Source organism: Macaca mulatta, chromosome 20 (genome assembly GCF_049350105.2).
Source record: "Macaca mulatta isolate MMU2019108-1 chromosome 20, T2T-MMU8v2.0, whole genome shotgun sequence".
NCBI classification, from domain to species: domain Eukaryota; kingdom Metazoa; phylum Chordata; class Mammalia; order Primates; family Cercopithecidae; genus Macaca; species Macaca mulatta.
In genome coordinates this window covers 49463652-49482659 of record NC_133425.1, presented here as the reverse complement: position 1 = coordinate 49482659, position 19008 = coordinate 49463652, and the positions used below count along the sequence as shown (strand labels likewise).

General features: G+C 41.6%; 1 protein-coding gene across 4 annotated transcripts in view; it reads right to left on the bottom strand.

Moving 5' to 3' along the window:
* The window catches only part of FTO (FTO alpha-ketoglutarate dependent dioxygenase), a 411919-nt gene that overhangs the window by 111555 nt on the left and 281356 nt on the right, over window positions 1-19008 (bottom strand). The window lies entirely within an intron of this gene.

Here is a 19008-nt window from a genome sequence, read left to right as displayed (position 1 = left end):
GCTGGTCTTGAACTCCTGACCTCAGGTGATCTGCCCGCTTTGGCCTCCCAAAGTGCTGGGATTACAGGTATGAGACACCATGCCCGGCCTAGATCTGATGGTTTTATAAGGGGCTTTTCTCCCTTTTGCTCGACACTTCTGCTTGCTGCCACCATGTGAAGAAGGATGTGTTTGCTTCTCCTAATGCCATGACTGTAAGTTTCCTGAGGCCTTCCCAGCCCTGTGGAACTGTGAGTCAATTAAACCTCTTTCCTTTGTAAATTACCCAGTCTCAAGTATGTGTTATTAGCAGCGTAAGAGCTAACTGATACAATACCCCTATCAAAAGAGAGTGATCCTCATACTTTCAGGTAATTGTTTACTCACTAGTCTCCCTTACTAGGCTCCAGGCTCCTTAAGGACAGAAACTGCCTTTTATTTTTGCATCCTCAGAATCCTGCATCATGCTAGAAATATCCAAGATTAAAATGTAATGTTTCTTGAATGATGAATGCTCCAGGGTTACTCAGTGGGTTTTCCCTACAATTAATAGAAGACTAGAGGCTGGCCACCAAATTTCTTAAATATGATGTTGTCAGGACTACCATATAGTTTATCCAGTCACCACCTTTCCTCTTAGGATGCTGTCTCCACTTTTATTTTTCCTTCTAAAAGTAACTGAATCAGTTAGGATGTGTCCTGTTTCAAGCAGCAAAAAAACAACCATCAAAAGCTGAAACCATTGGGATGCTTCTTATTGAACCAGAAGTCCGGAAACGGGAGGTTTCAAGGTTGGTCACTGTGGACCCAGGCTCTTTCTATCCTGCTTCACCAACATCAATGTAATCACTTTTATCCTCCTACCTGTCACCTGGTGGTGGCTGCTAAAGCCCCAGCATCATGTCTTGTCACTGTGTGCAAAGGCAGGAAGCTTCTGAAAGGGCAGAGAATCAGGCTCTTTTGGCAAACATGAGGCTCTGTCCTTTTACCAAGAAGAAAATCCTTCCCAGAATTTCCCTAGTGGACTTGGCCTGTGTCTCACAGGTCAGAACTTTTCACACATCCCCTGACTTGCAAGGGAACCTGGGAAAATGAGCATCCAGCGAAGGGGAACAGGAATTTGAAGACTGGCTTAACCCAACCATGATTTACCATCTCAGGCTGGCAGCTGCCACCTTCCCCAAAATCAAGAGACCTCTATGCACCAGTTGAATAAAATCTGGATTCTCTCATCAGGGGTGAAGGAAGCAGAGCAGGAACTGTGTTTCATATACACAGTCATCTCTGAAAGTTCTCCTCTTAATTGCTCCATGGCATCAAGCTTTATTTGAGTAAAGTTCAGGCCACAGATAGCAGACAAAGCGTGCTTGCCAGCGTAACACTGCTGTGGCTGCCAGGGTACCTGGCTGTGAAACCAAAATATCAAGTTTCTAGCCCCAGGTTTCTCACTAGCCAGTCATGGGTTTCTGGTGAGCTCCCGATGGTGTCTGGGTTTAATGTTCATTAGCTCTCACATGAGGCTTCCTCAGTGGTACTGTGTGGGCTGATGAATTACTTTTAAAATAGCAAAAAAGCTTTCCTTCACTTAACTGCTTATGTGAGGCATCTGTTGGTATTTTTTAAGGGAAGAAAACATTCATTCATTGGCTAGTTACCATGCATCTCCCTGGTGGCAGTTGGGGACACAAAGCCAGTTAAGACAACTTCTGTCCTTAACAGCCTCACTGTTTGGTGAATGAGACAATCATATACACAAATAGCTAAGTTTAACATGATAACTGCAATGCTGAAGATCTGGAGACAGTGCCATTGTCTGGGGTGTGGGCAGTTCTCTGGGAAGCAGGATTCCAACAGGACCACTGCATACAGCAGTATAGGCTGTTTTCCATATGCTGCATGGGTATACGAGGAAGCCCTGGATACAGGGTCAAAGAGACCTCTCAAGAGGAGGCCGAGGTGGGCGGATCACTGGAGGTCAGGAGTTCGAGACCAGCCTGGCCAACATGGTGAAACCCATTTCTACCAAAAAATACAAAAATTAGCTGGGCGTGGTAGTGCACGCCTGTAATCCCAGCTACTTGGGAGGCTGAGGCATGAGAATAGTTTGAACCTGGGAGGCGGAAATTGCTGTGAGCAGAGATCATGCCACTGTACTGCAGCCCAGACAACAGAGCAAGATCTTGTCTCAAAAAAAAAAAAAAAAAAAGGAAAAAAGAAAAAAGAAAGGAGGAAACACTTGAGTTGACAGAAAGGAAGGGTACAATTCTGGAGACTAAGACATGGTAAAGAAGAAATCCCTGATGCCAGACCTTGTGGCTCACATCTGTCATGCCAGAGCCTTGGGAGGCCAAGGCAGAAGGACTGCTTGAAGCTAGGAGTTCACGACCAGCCTGGGCAATATAGTGAAACCCTGTCTCTACAAAAAATAATTTTAAAAAGTGGCCGGTCATGGTGGTGCATTCCTGTATCCCAGCTACTTGGGAGGCTGAGGTGGGAGGATCGCTTGAGCTCAGGATTAGGAGGCTACAGTGAGCTATAAGCGAGCTATGACGGTGCCACTGTACTCCAGCCCGGGGCAACAGAGTGAGACCTTATCCCTTAAAAAAATTAAATAATAAAAAGAAAGAATCCATGGAGAGAACACAACATGAGCAGAGGAATGGAGACTGAAAAGTACAGTGCATATAAAGTTTAAGAGATGCAGAATGTTCCGGAGCAAACCTATATTGAAAGAAAGGGAGTGGGAGGGGGGCTGTTCATAGAGGAAACAGGGAGAGGAGGCTGAAACGCAAGTAAGGACTTTTAAAACCTGAACTTTTTCCTGTAGTTAGCAATTGAGAGTCAATGAAAGTTTTAAAGCATTAAAAGGAACTAGTTCCTTTAGAGGTTAGAGAGGCCAATCCCATTTGCAAATTAAATAACTACCAAATTGCAGCACTCCAAAAATTACTATGAACTACGTTTATAAACACAAAGAGCTTATTATAATGCTAGAGAAATGACTGTCAACTGGGTTTCAAAATTTTTAAGAAAACGATGATAAAATGAATCCCTGTATTTTGTCCTTCCATGAAACTGAACAGGTTAGGGATATATCCCATAAATCCTACAATTATTTAAAGCACAAAGCACAGCTTTACTATGTTATCGCTTTTAAATAACACTTCACCGGATTCTGGTTCCTGAAACCACTTTTGGGAAAAATGCTTTCCTAAGTGACATCACCCCGTTTTCCAAATAAAATGAAAAAAGAAAGGCTCATATTCAGAAGCAGCAGGCTACAAAAGGAGGATTGGTAGACCTTAAGAGCTTGCGATGGAACCCCTACTGCCTTGAGAGAAACAAAGAAATAAATTAAAAATATAAAACCCCCCAAATACACATAGTTGAGCTTAAAAGAGGTGGGCTGGTTTTCCCCAAATCCATTAATAATATAAATCACGGTATTTCATATTCATGGTCATCTCTGAAAGTTCCCCTCTTAATTGCTCCATGGCATCATGTTTTATTTTAGTAAAGTTCAGATTTTATTGCCAAAGACTAATGGGCATAGAGTCCCTGAAGAACTTGTTTTAAAACATCGACCAGTCAACCATAAAAGGGATATTAAAACAGCTACAGAGGCTAAATAAGAATTAAAAAGTATAGCCACTTATTTTTAAATTAGAATCCTCTTTCACATTTAGGAATATAATAAAATGTGTCATAAACTTTCTACTTTCGTTCCAAAGTATTGTTGTAAGAACCGACAGTAATACAGACACAATCTTTCTATGGTTAAGCAGTACCCATTAAAATCAAGTGCTGTTTTTAAGCACAACTGAAGACATTTTAAAATTATGAATGATTACAATGTCATAAAAACCTTCCGGGGAGAGAAAGAGAAAAGTAGAAACAGGGAAGGATCTAAATGAATAGGGCTGTTAATAAACTTCTACCATCAATGGGTCAAAATTGCCAGGCTAAGCAGGGTCAAGTCTTACTAGTCCTAGATAGAACTTGTAGTTCAACAGGCGTCTGTAAAATGTGTTCAGATGAGATGTGTCTAACTCACTGTTGAATCTTTTTGTGTCCTTCCTTATGGAGTAGATTCCAGTCTTGAACTTTCTTGATCACTATGTAACACCATTCCTTTTATTATTATGCTATGTTCTTTACAAAGGTTTGGTGTCAATGATTAGTGATGTTGCCCCATTTTACAAGTGGGAGAGTAGCCAGAGGGGAATAAACCTCCCAGTCTTGCCTCAAGTTCAACATGAGTGGGGAACTCAGGTCCTCGATGCTCTAATAATGGGTTACAATCCTTGCCTTCATCTGGTGGGCAAACAGGAGGATAGGAATTGCTCATCTGAGAGGGAACAACCGTGACAAGCTGGGCAGGGCACAATCACACACAGAACATGGAAATGACTTTTCAGGCTTCCTTCTGAAATAGGGCACCAGGCACGAAGAGAAAGATGGCTTTTCCCAATTGAAGTACTATCTGGCCAAATAGGACAGAGACAGGATGTTTAGCAGAAAGGAACCATCTTTTAGGAAACATGATCTCTGAAAAGACCTGAAACAGAGATCTCAGCAGAAATCCAGGTAGGTGCCAAGAAACCTACAAAAACAAAAAAGAGGCAGCGGGCTCAGGAGCGGGGTGGCAAAGAGGCCCATATGCCACTCTATTTCCAATTCTGCAGCACCTTCCGTTCCTCTAAACAGGCTTAAGCAAAGGCATCTTGAACTGGTTTAGATTAGTCCCCACCAGGCACATTTGTAAAGATAAAAAGAACATGGTTGTTTTCCTTCCTCCGAAAGGGGGTTGGGAGGAGAGGGGAGGAATGTTCAGCCTGGTCTCATGGAGGAGAGAAAACAGGAAGAGTCAAGCATGTTCTTATGTCCACATTTACAAACAATCTTGCCAGGTTGCTTTGAAACTTCTAACACTCAAAGTCGTCCTTGTAATCCTTCTTGGTTACAGAGGCAGAGAGAAGCAAGGCAAGGGGGCTGGGTGGAGGCGGAGAGAAGTGTGCTTTTCTTCCCCATCCTACAGTTCCTGGCAGCAACTAGCTTGTGTAAACATTCAGTAGCCCAACTGCACCCTACTTGAGAACAAAACAATTCCAGTTTTAAAGTGTTTGAATGACTTTAGAATCTGAGGATGTGCCTATTGAAGCTGGAGCTGTTCCCTTTCAACTCTGAATGAAGGAAGAATTATGAGACTGGAGTTATTCAATGAGAGCTATCTGTCCTGGCACTTAATCAAAGGGATTAGGATTTGGAAAGAAAAGCCTACAGGTGATCCTCCAGGAAGCATACCAAGCAGTTATCAAAAACATACAAGTTCAAAGCAGCTCCATTTTCATATGTTAAATGTACTTGGATGCAGCCCCAGGCTCCTTTCTAGGTAAAAAATTGTGTTAAAGCTGTTTTGTGCTTGCATACTTAGCAGACAAGGGAATCAAAGCATGGGGTGCAGTGGTGCTGGCTCCACTTCACCCTCGTGCAACACAGTAAATCAACCTTGTTTTGCTGGTGAAACACGATCTGATACTCTGTCCCGCTTCTCCCAGCCATCATGGCAGAGACTCATTTACCTCATCAACGTGAAAGGGCTGTCACAGCACAAACCCCGTGAGGTCAGACATCAGCAACAACAGCTTAACAATTAACGGTGCTTATTAATCACGAGGCTTGGGTGTTGTTTTCCCAAGCACCATGATCTGGGTCTAACAGTATATTACCTACTTAATGGCTTCACTCGGACACGCTGAAAACAAGGAAAATAAGGACACACGCTGAGATCTGGGTTACAGAAGAGGGTACGTTTTGGGTGGTCTTCCTATGGTGGCGAGTCATGAAGAAATACAACTTACGTTGCCACGAAAATTCCACAGGGCACACACAAAAGGATACAACTCCCTCTGGGGTGCCCAAAAGGACTCTAGAAAAAAAATGAATGTCTGATTTATAGGAAGAAAGCAAAGGGAGAAAATGAAAACCTATACTCAGTCATTAGAAATGTATGAAAAGCACTGTAATCCCAACACTTTGGGAGGCTGAGGCGGGTGGATCACTTGAGGTCAGGAGTTCAGGACCAGCCTGGCCAACATGGTGAAATCCTGTCTCTACTAAAAATACAAAAATTAGCCAGGTCTGGTGGCGGGCGCCTGCAATGTCAGCTACTTGGGAGGTGGAGGCAGGAGAATTGCTTGAACCCGGGAGGCCGAGGTTGCAGTGAGCTGAGATCATACAACTGCACTCCAGCCTGGGCAACAAAGCAAGACTCTGTCTCAAAAAAAAAAAAAAAAAAAAAAAAAAAGAAAGAAAGAAAGAAAGAAAAAGAAATGTATGCAAAGCATGTAAAAGCATGTGAGACACATCACACATGCTCAATAAATGGCCACAGAAGGTAAGGTAAGAGAAGAGACAGTGCCTGCCTCTGCTATATCCAGCCTCTATGGGAGGAAGGTCAAAGTAACAGCACCAGAAGACTTGGCCTGCCACTCTCTGATGTGAGGGCAGCAAGGGACTTAGAATTGAGGAAGTCAGAGACTGCACCACGAGGCAGGAGCCTGGCTCTACTCACCCCTGCCAGCCCTCACTGGCTTTAGGACTTTGGGAAGCTACTCTCCCTACTCAAACTTTAATATCCCCATCTATCAAATGGGGATAAAATCCTACTCACCCAAATTAGGAGGCTACTAAGTGATAATTCATTGAATGTATGCTATGAAGCACTGTGCTATGCACGCTACAGGTATTACCTTAGCTCCAATAACGCTAGGAGGTCACTACATGTGACCTTTGAACAACGTAGGGATTGGGGCACTCGACCCCCTGCAGGCTAAAATTTGTGTACAAACTTTGACTCCTCCCAAATTTAACTATTAATAGACCGGCAGCCTTACTGATGACACGAACAGTCAATTAGCATATATTTTGTATGATGGATATATATACACACACACACACACACACACACACACATTCTATACTGTATTCTTAACAATAAAGTAAGCTAGAGAAAAGAAAATGTTAAGAAAATCACAAAGAAGAGAAAATGCATTTACTATTCATTAAGTGGAAGTGGACCATCTTAAAATAAAAGTCTTCATCCTCCTTGTCTCCATGTTGAGTAGGCTCAGGAGGAGGAGGAGAGAGTGGAGCGGTGGGTCTTGCTGTCTCAGAGGTGGCAGAGGCAGAAGAGGTGCAAGGGGAGGCAGGAGAGGCAGGCACACTTGGTGCAACTTTTATTTTTCAAGACCCACGTATAAGTGAACCTGCACAGCGTAAACCTGTGTTGTTCAAGAGTGAGCTGTATTAAGATTATTCCCACCTTACGGAGGAGGAGACTGGAGTCTAAACAAGTGACTTGCTGAAAGTAACTCTACCAGCAAGTGGGAGAGCACAGACTGCCACCCAGGACCATCTGAATATAGACTCCAAGTTCTTGCCATCTGCCCTATTCTACCTCCCTAACGACAATGAGTGTTCCCAAATCGGAGTTGCCTTTTACAATGAACATTCCTACTATCCTACTGGGTTCGAGACCCCAGTACCTGCCTCCAATGCTCTCCTGACTGCTGATCAATCACCAAATCCCATCACCTTGCCTTTGCAATGCCATTTTACTTCCTGCTTTATGTTGTCTGCCGGTGACCAGGTTGAAGGTTTCCCCATCTCTTGCCTGAACTATTGTAATAGGCCACTTTGTGTTTTCTTTCCTCCAACTCCCTGCTCATTCTATTCCTGAAGCCTGAAACACCACCTGTCTCCTTTGCTTACCACAGTCCTGCACATTCTTTCATGCCCAGGTCAAATGAAGCTTCAACTGACCTTGACTGCTGCCTGCACTGGCCTCTCAGAGCACATCAGCCAAGTATCAGCTTAGTGCGCATGTCATCCTCCTTGGCGGTCTACTTAGCTATACCCCTTTATTTATCAATCCCCCTCACTAACTGAATTGTGAGTACCATGAGCACCATGCCTCATTTCTTTTCATTTTTATGTCACCTAGGTCTCCTAAAAACGGTTTTCTGAATTGGGATAAAAGAGGGAGGGGGCAGAAGAATATTTTAAGATTCTTTCCAGGTCAAAGACATTTGATTCAGATGACAAAACCAATGCAAAGAAAAAAGAACCGAATCCCTAGTATTATATGAGGTATGATAAGGCATAATGGGTTCAAACCTATGTCTTGGTGCCAGATGGCCAAGGTTAAACCCTTAGCTCTACCATTCACTAGCTATCTTGCCTTGAGAAAGATTCTTAACCTCTCTAGACTTCAATTTCTTCAACTACAAAATAGGAGATAACAGTACTACCTACCTATGAGTCTGCCATAAGGATCAGATGAGATAATATATGAAGCATTTAGAATGCAAATTGCCACATAGTAGGTGCTCAATAAATGGTAGATATGTTATTACATGGGTAGAATATTTCCTTTTCCTACCATCTAAGATATTACTTAAGACAGACAGGAAGAGAAATAGGCATTCTAGTCCATGTTCCCTCTTTCAGATTAAAAAACCCTTAAAAGTTGGATGTTGCAAACCCTGCCAGAATTTTTTCTTCATAGCCCAACTTAAGGCCCCAATGTAAAAAATAAAGCTGGCTCCTCCTGGTTTCTTATTGTCTTGGCACTGAACAATCAATTTCAAAGTACATTAAGTTATTTAACAGGTCACCAAGTAGCAGAAAGCTAAAAGTTTAACCATATTTACAAGGAAGAATTATATGAAAATATTTTTATTGATGCTATAAAAACCCCCATTAAAAATGACTGCACGGAAAAGCTGAACATGTATGAAACAAATGGGCAACTCTTAAAATGTTACCTGGTTCCAGACAGTCCAAATTTTGTGTCTCATTAGCAAATAAGATAAATGACTTTGTCTGAAATGATGTTTTATAAATCCTATTAACAGGCTATAAGGGAGGCAATGGTTCCCAAAACAGGAGAATTAATTTTCTAAGTTCAATCCCCATTGTACATACAAAAATGTGTGGGTATCTGGGGGGCTTATTGCTTATGCTGTTTTCAGACTAATATACTAATAATACCTTCTAACGATTGCATTTTATACTTTTCAAAGTACCTACGTATTCATTATCTCCCTTGAGCCTCACAACATGTCTATGAGGCAAATTGGGCAAATATTACTCTTGGTTTTTTAAAAAATAATACTGAAGAGTAAAATGGCTTTACCAAAGTCAGTTTAAAGCAGAGCTAGGTTAGAATCTCGGCTGCTTTTGACTCTTTCCACTAGCTATGGAGTTGGAAGAACCAGTGTTTGTGATGGGAGGATGGGTATATTTCTGTGTGCACAAACCCATAGAATGGGGGGGAATCTGTATTGTCATTTTTCTTTCTTTTTTTTTTTTTTTTGAGACAATAGTCTTTCTCTGTGGCCCAGGCTTGAGTGCAGTGGCGTGATCTCGGTTCAATACAACATCCACCTCCCGGGTTCAAGCGATTCTCCTGCCTCAGCCTCCCGAGTAGCTGGGATTACAGGCGCACGCTACCATACCCAGCTAATTTTTCTGTAGTTTTAGTAGAGATGGGGTTTTACCACGTTGGCTAGGCTAGTCTTGAACCTCTCACCTCAGGTGATCTGCCTGTCTCGGCCTCCCAAAGTGCTGGGATTACAGGCGTCAGCCACCACCCCTGGCTGTGTTGTCATTTTAAACACCATATCCAGATAAACTATAAGAAGGAGCACAGAACAGAATGCTTGTTTCTTACTTGTTAATATATTTTTTTTTAATTTTCAAAAAATAGAAGTGGTGTACTCTAACCACCATATACCTAATGGCACAGTGGTCTGTATATTCTTTTTTTTTTACTATTATTATTTTTAAGAGCAAGATGTATTCCAGTGACTAGTACGATTTTGTTTTTGCGTTTTCTTGCCAAAAAGAAAATATGGCTTTAATAGAAGTTTACATCTGCGTGGTATTACATGCATGTAAAACAGATGTAACCTAATTACATTTTCATTTAAATTGCTAAATAGCTACTTAAGTAAAAAGCTAAAATAACATACAAACAACAGTTACTATAATAACAAGTGTACTTAGAATTAAATGAAAAGGATCAAAGCTACAGCAGACAGAATTTGAGTTGGTCTTTCAGAAAGACAGAGTGACATAACAACGTTGCCTTCATTTACTCAGTAATTTAATGTCTCTATAGCTCAGCCTAAAGATACAGCTCAGCTCAACCTAGACGCATGGAAGAAAATCCATAGAGTTTATACAAAGACTCTGGGTTTCATAAAGATTAGACACACTCTACTAGAGATTATATAGCAAAACCCTAAATTGGAAATTAGAATTCCAGGACAATACAATCAGCTTGATTATAGTTTTAAGCAGACCTGTCTAGGCTGAAATCAGAAATCAGCTCCCAACTCTGAGATCAGAGTACCCTTTTTGTATTTTTAGCAGAAGACAACGTTACATGCCAGTGATTGCATATTCATAATGCACCCCTTCCTGTGTACCACACAAACGCACGTCAGAAGGATCCAGAGTGTTTGCGATGATATTCAGCTTTGGTGCACAGTGGTGGGGACATATGGTTAGTCCTCACAAAGGAGCAGAGAAACACCATGTATCTGAGATGGTAAATGGCTTTCCCAAAGTCAGTTTAAAGGAACAGGAACCTGAAATCCTAAACAGTGTGCTCTGGAAAAACTCGAACCTGTTTAACCCAGATTTGCCGGGTAGCGTTCACTCTTAGGTTTTCCCTGTCTATTTCTATCATAATTTTAACGACAATGAATTTCAGGCGTTTGGTGGTCATGGTGGTTATTTTAAACAGAATGAGAAAAGTTTGAACTTATGAAGTGTTAGAGCAATGTGAACTTATTTCAAAAGTAGAATAGTCTATCACTAGAAGCAAAGAATTTAGAGCAAGAATGCATGGTGAAAATACTCCCACATCAGCGTTCTTCTCTAAACTAGACCGGCCAGTTTTTCAGAATTTTACTCAGGAGTGTAGAAAATAAAGGACTTAAATCCAGTCAGCCGTTTTTGATCATGAACCTGAAATGCTGAAGGATGTTTCAAAACTAAAGGAAGAATGTTTCAAAACTAAAGGAAACATCTCTGCTAAAACTGGAGGTTACACTCTTTAAGCCAAGCACTTCCTTATCAAAGATACGGCAAGATTCTTTTAAAAATTAGCTTCCAGTTATACCCCCAACACATCTGACTTTAAAAATATGATTAGCTTCTAGCTTTGATTTTCATTTTATTCGGGAAATGTCCTCTCTCTAGAGGTGGGGAAGGAGAGAAAGACTAAGAGTCAGAGGTGGGGAACTGAAAGGGGATTTGAAAGAAAAATCACCTGGGCCCTACATTTGGGGTCAACCTTGGCGTTTATTTTCTCGATGCCACTTCACACAGCATTTTAATAGGGCAGAAAGGAGGGGACTGCCAGTGCATGCTGCCTTTTGTTTATTCTCCTTTTATTTATAAACACACAGGGCTCTAATCTCAGCAAAGACCCCAAAGTGCCCCATGCGTTTAAATATTTGTGGGAAAATTTTTTCTTTCTCGTATCTGGTCATCCTACACCAAAACTGTGGCAATTCCCTGACTGAGGAATCTACAAATTCCCTGCCTCTGGATCTACAATAATAATGCGGCTATCTGAGATGAGAATGAGGAACGTACTTGGAGAATCTTCGCCACCATAGCTAGTCTCAGGTTGAATGCTATGAATCGTTCTCTTCGGAATGGCTGTTGTTCCTCACTTTCTACAAAGGGTGTCCATTAAGTTTCACAGTGTGTTGAGAACAAGTTTATAAAAGACAAGTGAAGGCTTGCCATGATTTTGTAACCAATTATTTCATTTGTATTTTATAAATGGGTCATAAATGTCATGGACTAATTGCCACCCTTCTCTCTCCCCAACCTCCAGCCCCTCCCTACACATACTGGAACAAACAGGTAACCTTGTACCACTCTTGCCAGAGGCCAGGAATTAATGGCAGGTTTTAAACTAAACTTCACCTATTTGGAAGGACATCAATAGTAGCTGAGGACACAATGTAATTTCTCTACTCACCACCACTCCTCTCTGCCCTGAAAAACAAACACATTTCCATCATTTTACTCCGTATCCCGAAACCTCAAATGCCAAGAGAAAAAGTGACAGCTAAACAGTCCAAAAGACAACAAAAGAATCAATATTAAAATAATTAAAATAATCCTATCCTAGTATCACTGACTTAGTCGAGGACTTTTCTGGTCTATCTGATCATTATTAAACCAGTCATTACTCAGAATTTCTGTTTGACTGCAGTAGGGACACCATCTTCAGTGGATGCTTAGGGGCTCTGGGAAAGGCAGTGTGAATACTGTCCTGCCTCACAATGTACTTTAAAGAGTAACACATTCTGGCTGGGCACAGTAGCTCATGCCTGTAATCCCAGTACTTTGGGAGGCTGAGGCAGGAGGATGGCTTGAGCCCAGGAGTTTGAGACCAGGCTAGGCAACACGGCAAGACCCTGTCTCTACAAAAAAATACAAAGTAAAGTAGTCAGGCATCATGGTGGGTGCTGTAGACCCTGCTACTTGGGGGGCTGAGGTGGGAGGATCACTTGAGCTGGGGAGGTCGAGGCTACAGTGAGCCGTCATGGCATCATTGCATTCCAGCCTGGGTGACAGCGTGAGTCTCAAAAAAAAAAAAAAAAAAAAAAAAAAAAAAAGACACATTCCAAGGGAGGGATAGAGGAGGGAAAGTAATTACTTTGTGATGGTTAAAAGTCAGTAAGAAAAGCAAGGTGAGGGCGGTTACGCCCTGTAAACTTTCTGCAACTCGACTCCCTTAAAAGTTGGCCTTAACGAAGGATCTATGTCACTAAAAAGAAATGATATAAATGAGACAAGCTGCCCTCAATTTCAGAGTCACTCTGTGTTCTTCACAATAGGGTTTTAAGCCACAGAACAGCCATTGTTTAGAATGCACCACTCTCCAAACACCTCCCTTAGAGAATGAGAAGGTACGGCCACTACTGCCGCTGGCTCTAACTTTTGCAGTTTTTGAAAGCTGAAGTTACAACCTAGTGGCCGGGAGGCCAAAGTTAGCCCTCAAATACATTTTCAAACAGTGTTTTAAATTAGATGCTAAAATTTTTATAAAAATACCTTTCCTACAAACATCTGGATTTCTGGCTTCTTTTGGGAAAAAAACAAAAAACAAAAAACCTGAGCCATACGCAACAGTAGGCCCATATTGTCTCACGGCAGCAGTTGGCTGGGAGCAGAGTGCTGGCTGTCCTCTTAGACCGGGGGTGTGCTTTCTAGTTCTTTCTTGTCCCCACAACTCCCTAATGTATTATACCAACCCTGCTTCACTCGTTGACATTATCTGCTGGCTTCTGCAGAGATCTGAGCTTACCATATCTGGTGTGTGTGTGTGTGTGTGTGTGTGTGTGTGTGTGCGCGCGCGTGTGTGTGTGAGAGAGAGAGAGAGAGAGAATTTAAATTAATTGCTCAGCAAATAATTATCTTCCCTACTTGAAGGCAGAGAGAAAAGGGTTTCTGAAACTCTAAGTCCTGTTTAGCAATTCCAACAGTCACCCAAATTCCACTCCACCGAGAAAGTCAGTGTTTAAGTTTCATAACAATGTATGCCACACATCTTTATGCTTGCCTGAAGACATCCTGGGCCCCAATTCCCTCAAACTGGCTGACCAGCAGGTCAGCGTCTCCTCTAAAAATTATCCAATACCCTACGGGTCTGTTGCATGTTTTAAAGCCAAACTATAAAAATGAACTCTACTATTCTCTAAAGAATAAATACATTCTATGCTTATTTATTCCTCCAAAATTAAGTTTGTTAAAAAAAGTTGAGCATCAGACATGCATTTTCAGCTTGACTCTTTTTACTGTTAGGATGGAGAAAAACCATCATTCTTCATGATATATTTTTTATAATGAGGACCACAAAAAGCACAGAGAGAAATCTCAGGATCTTTGGAAATAAAAATGAATGTACATATTTTCCACTAGCTAGCAGTAATTACTTTACCATGTGAGGCTCGGGGTAGGTAGTGATGTGTAATACCTTTAAACTTGGAGCCGTCCCAAAAAACACAAACGAAAAAAACCTGACCTCTGACCCTGTTTTGAAGCATCACTACCCGCTTGGGTAGTGTTTGCATGTTGAAATATTTATTTCCTTCATAAAAAAATCTATCTGAATATCCAATCTCTCAGCAGTCAAGAGTCTTATTTTCATGTTAGCAGAAGCCCTTAAGTAATTTGGGGCTATGATCTTAACACTACCAGCTTTACCCACTTAAAACTTTGCCAGCTTCGAGCTGCATATTTTTCTCACCAGCTCCTCATTTGCAAAAGGCATCATAGGGATTCAGGTGAAAAGTGATGAAGTTTCGACAGCTGCAGAGCCCAGTGAGGAAACGAAGTTTCTTGGGCACAGCTTCCAAGAGGGCAATATTACTGAGCACTCTGTCACTTGAAGCCATCAATTTGTACCAGTGAGTACCATGAACAAGTTCATGCAAGCAGGTATTATAATAGGAACTTCTGGATCTGGCGTGAGAATGAAACCTCTCTGAACCCTAAAGTTAAGGTGTTTCGCTGAAACCCCTCAGATGATAATATTAGACACATGAATATCACCAAGGTTTTCATTGGTTCATTGGTTATGTGAACAAAAGGCCTAATCAAGATTACTTCATATTTAACTTACACCATGAAAAAAGAAAATCTAAGTCTCACATAAAGTGCTCCAGGACATCAGAGTCACAAACGTGGGCAGACAAAAGAAAAGAGGTGTATTGGAGGTGTGCCGTGCCCTCTCATAAGGGTGCAATCCTTCCCCTTCATCCACAATAAGGTTGAGAAGAACTTAAAACACCTCCTTCTTAATGCTTTCTAATAACAGAGTGTGGTAAGGTGAGGACCGAATTTTTCTCTAAGGCCTAGGATGGAGATACTGAAATGAAGCTCAGAATGGCTTTTTTTTCTTCTTCTTCTTCTTCTTCTTTTTTTTTTTTTTTAAACAGAATCTCACTCTGTCGCCCAGGCTGGAGTGCAGTGGCACGATCTTGGCTCACCACAAACTTCACTTCCTGCGTTAAAATGATTCTACTGCCTCAGCCTCCTGAGTAGCTAGAATTACAGGCGTCCACCACCATGCCCAGCTAATTTTTCTTTTTTTTTAAAACAGAGTTTCACTCTTGTTGTCCAGGCTAGAGTGCAGTGGCGCGATCTTGGCTCACTGCAACTTCCGCCTCCCAGGTTCAAGTGATTCTTCTGCCTCAGCCTCGCAACTAGCTGGGATTACAGGTGCCCGCCACTATGCCCAGCTGATTTTTTGTATTTTTAGTAGAGACAGGGTTTCATCATGTTGGCCAGGCAGGTCTCAAACTCCTGACCTCAGGTGGTCTGCCCGCCTCGGCCTCCCAAAGTACTGGGATTACAGGTGCGAGCCACTGCACCCGGCCCTAATTTTTGTATGTTTAGTAGAGATGGGGTTTCACCATGTTGGCCAGGCTAGTCTCAAACTCCAGACTCCTGATTCGCCTGTCTTGGTCTCCCAAAGCATTGGGATTACAGGCGTGAGCCATCATGCCAGGCCTCAGGATGGCTCTTAAGCAGGAAAGCTTCAGGTTTTCCTTCATGTTTACTGACATTACTTGGAGGGTAAATGGCTTTGCTTTTTTGTTGCAATGATTTGGGGAACACCAGGGAATATGGGCCTTTGCCTTTGGATGCCATTAGAACTCTGCCCCCATTTTTTTAAGAGATGGGGTCTTGCTCTGTTGCTTAGGCTGGAATGCAGTGGCACAATCATGGCTTATTGCAGCTTCAACCTCCTGGGTTCACGCAATCCTCCCACCTCAGTCTTCTGGTTAGCTGGGCCTACAGACACACACCACAACACCCAGCTAATTTTTAAATTCGTTGTATGGACAGAGCATTGCTATGCTGCCCAGGCTGGTCTCAAAACTTTTGGCCTCAAGTGATCCTCCTGCCTTAGCCTCCCAAAATGCTGGATTACAGGTGTGAGCCAAGGTGCCCAGCCCAAAATTTCTCTCCAAGTTTAATAATGGCTTGTTTGGTCAAAAATACTGTGGAGAACCCATGTTATCTCTTTGAGGAAAACTGGCTACACTCTGTTTATACTGGCATATAATATGAATCTGTTGGAATTTAGAATTTTGCAATTCCAAACTGTATCAGCAAGTGGTTTTTGCGTCTAATCCTGTCTCAGCTATGGTTGCTTTGGGAAAGAAAAACAATGCTGCTATTAAAAAAACAAGCCTGTTGTATTTTGAGCTATTTAAATACAGAAGCTTCTTTACTTAGTAACTTTAGATTTACTGATAAGAACAAACCAAAATACTGGAGCAAAAGCCTGTCCCTAACAGATTGTACTCCCAGCAGCTGCTTAATGCCACCGTGGATTTACAAACAAGAGGTGTTACATACAGCTTTTTGGATCCTAACCTGGTTGGAAGGAGAGGCACTTCTGTAAGTTGTTCAGGCAGTTGAGCAGGGCCTCAGTCACCTTTTTCAGCACCTCTGGGCAAATTAGAAAAAGGTGCCTCTGACTGGCAAATACAATCTCCCAGGATTGAAGAGGGGCATATGCATTGGATTTCAGCCCTTTTCCCTCCCCACGTATCAGCCTCCTTAGCTTAGAGTCCACATGTAGGCTATAACCTCTTTGCCTAGCATGGAACATGAAAAATGCATAAACAGGTCTCTTTCCAGTCATTCTGGTTTCCAGGTAGCAAAAGGCTGTCAAACAATCTCATCAGCAAGCAGAGGTTAGTTACTAATTTCACAATTGTTTAAAAAGGAGCCTGATAGCATCAAGCTAGAAGAGTGTGGGAGAAATTCAGGGATTCTTGTCAGAAACAATTAGAAGACACAATAGAAAAGAGCAAAGTCATGTGGCTTCACCTCATGACTAACCAGTTCTTCTTGACTTAAGGGTGGGACTAGTTCTACCTTCTTATTTTGATTCATGAAGGCCACACATGAAGCTAAGCTAAGCAAGCCTGGTTCTCTTCATGGCAAGAAGAGCCATGAGTATTTTACTGGTGAGCATCATAAACTGAGAAGCCAGGTTTTAAGGTCCAGACACCAGATTGAATAAGCCAATGTGCTTTGGCTTAAGGCTGCCTGTGGAAGCAAATGAGCTGCCAGAGACGGGGCAAAGTAACAGCCCTCTGGAAGGGTGCAAGCATCCAAGGAGCTTCAAAAATAACCCTAAGAGTTGGCCAGGAGACTAACACTTCTTAATTAGAGACTGTAATTTAGGAAGGCAGAGTTAGTGCAAGCAAAGTCATGTGACATATACAGAGACTTTTTGGTCTCTTTTTGACCTCCAAATTGGGATTTTTGCCCCCAAAGTTGGGTATAATTTAAATTATGGAGCAACACTTTGATAATGAGCTCATAGCCACTGCAGTTGTTAACAATTAACATGTATGCCACAAAAGGAAGGGGAAAATGTAGAGGACAAGAAATTCACACACGCACACACACAGCCATAAACATAAAAAATACCCAATCACAGTAGTGATAAAGAAATTCTGTTACTTTTCATCCATAAAGTTGGAGAAGATGATTTTAAACATGCTGCCAAACTTGAGATGGGAGAGGCATTCCCCATCTCTTGGTGAATCTGTAAATTGGTTCACCTTTCTAGAAATCAAATTGGCAATATTTTATTCAAACATCCATTCCAGACATATTTTTCAAGAACTTGTAATTTGTTAGGAACTTAAAATGTACACTCTGCTTCACCTAGTAATTCCATATCTAGGAATCTGTTCGAGAAAGCATCAAAGATTCTTATAAAAGGATGTCTGTCATAATATTTAAAAGTGAAACCCTAAAGAGATATGACAAAAATAAATGATTGTATATATTGAGGAAAATCATTTTTCAGTGACGTATATAATAATATTCTATGAAAAAGAGTATAACAATTTTAACAACAGAAATATTTCTAATCACACACCAAGTGTTAACCATCGGGGTGGCAGGATTATGGGTAATTTTTTGGTTATTTTTTTTTTTTTTTTTGAGGCAGAGTCTCGCTCTACCGCCCAGGCTGGAGTGCAGCGGCATGATCTCAGCTCACTGCAACCTCTGTCTCCTGAGTTCAAGCAATTCTCCTGCCACAGCCTCCCGAGTAGCTGGGATTACAGGCATGTGCCACCACGCCCAGTTAATTTTTGTATTTTTAGTAGAGAAGGGGTTTCACCACATTGGCCAGGCTGGTCTTGAACTCCTGGTCTCAAGTGATCCGCCCACCTCGGCCTCCCAAAGTGCTGAGATTACAGGTGTGAGCCACCGCACCCGGTGATTATGGGTAATGTTTATTTTCTTTTTGTGCTTTTCTACAATTTTCAAATTTTCTACAATGAGCCTTTATTAATTTTAAAAGTAAGAGAAAGTACTTGGCCACAAAAGAGAATTAGCTAAATGGCAAATGTATTTACAATCTCAAAATCACAAATGAACAAGAAAATAACAAAATAGGAATAATAAAGTTACAATTACACAGTTTAGTCGAGATTTACAAATCCTAAAACAATGTCTGGCTGGCCCTGAAATAATGAAGCGGCATATGTAAACAGAATCAGAAAATCTATTATATTATCCAGTTTAATCTCTTCATTGTATAGCTGTTGAAAACTAAGATTAAATTTTGAAATAGCTTGATGTTTCACACTGCAAATTAGAGACTGAAAGCTTAGGACTCCTGGCTTCCAAAGAATGCTATTTCCATACTAGGGGGTACAAATAGGTCTCATTTAAATCGCAAGTGTCAATCAATTGGTACTAGCTATTTGATGTGCTGTGTTAAGAAGGCTATATACAAGTTTAGAAGGAAAATGTGCATCGAGATTAGTGATACTTGCCAAGGGTGACATACATACATACAATGAAACAATACTGTCTTCTCTAACTCCACTGTTTCTCACCATAAAATACTAAACATCTAGCCTGGGCAATACAGTGAGAGCCCTGTCTCTA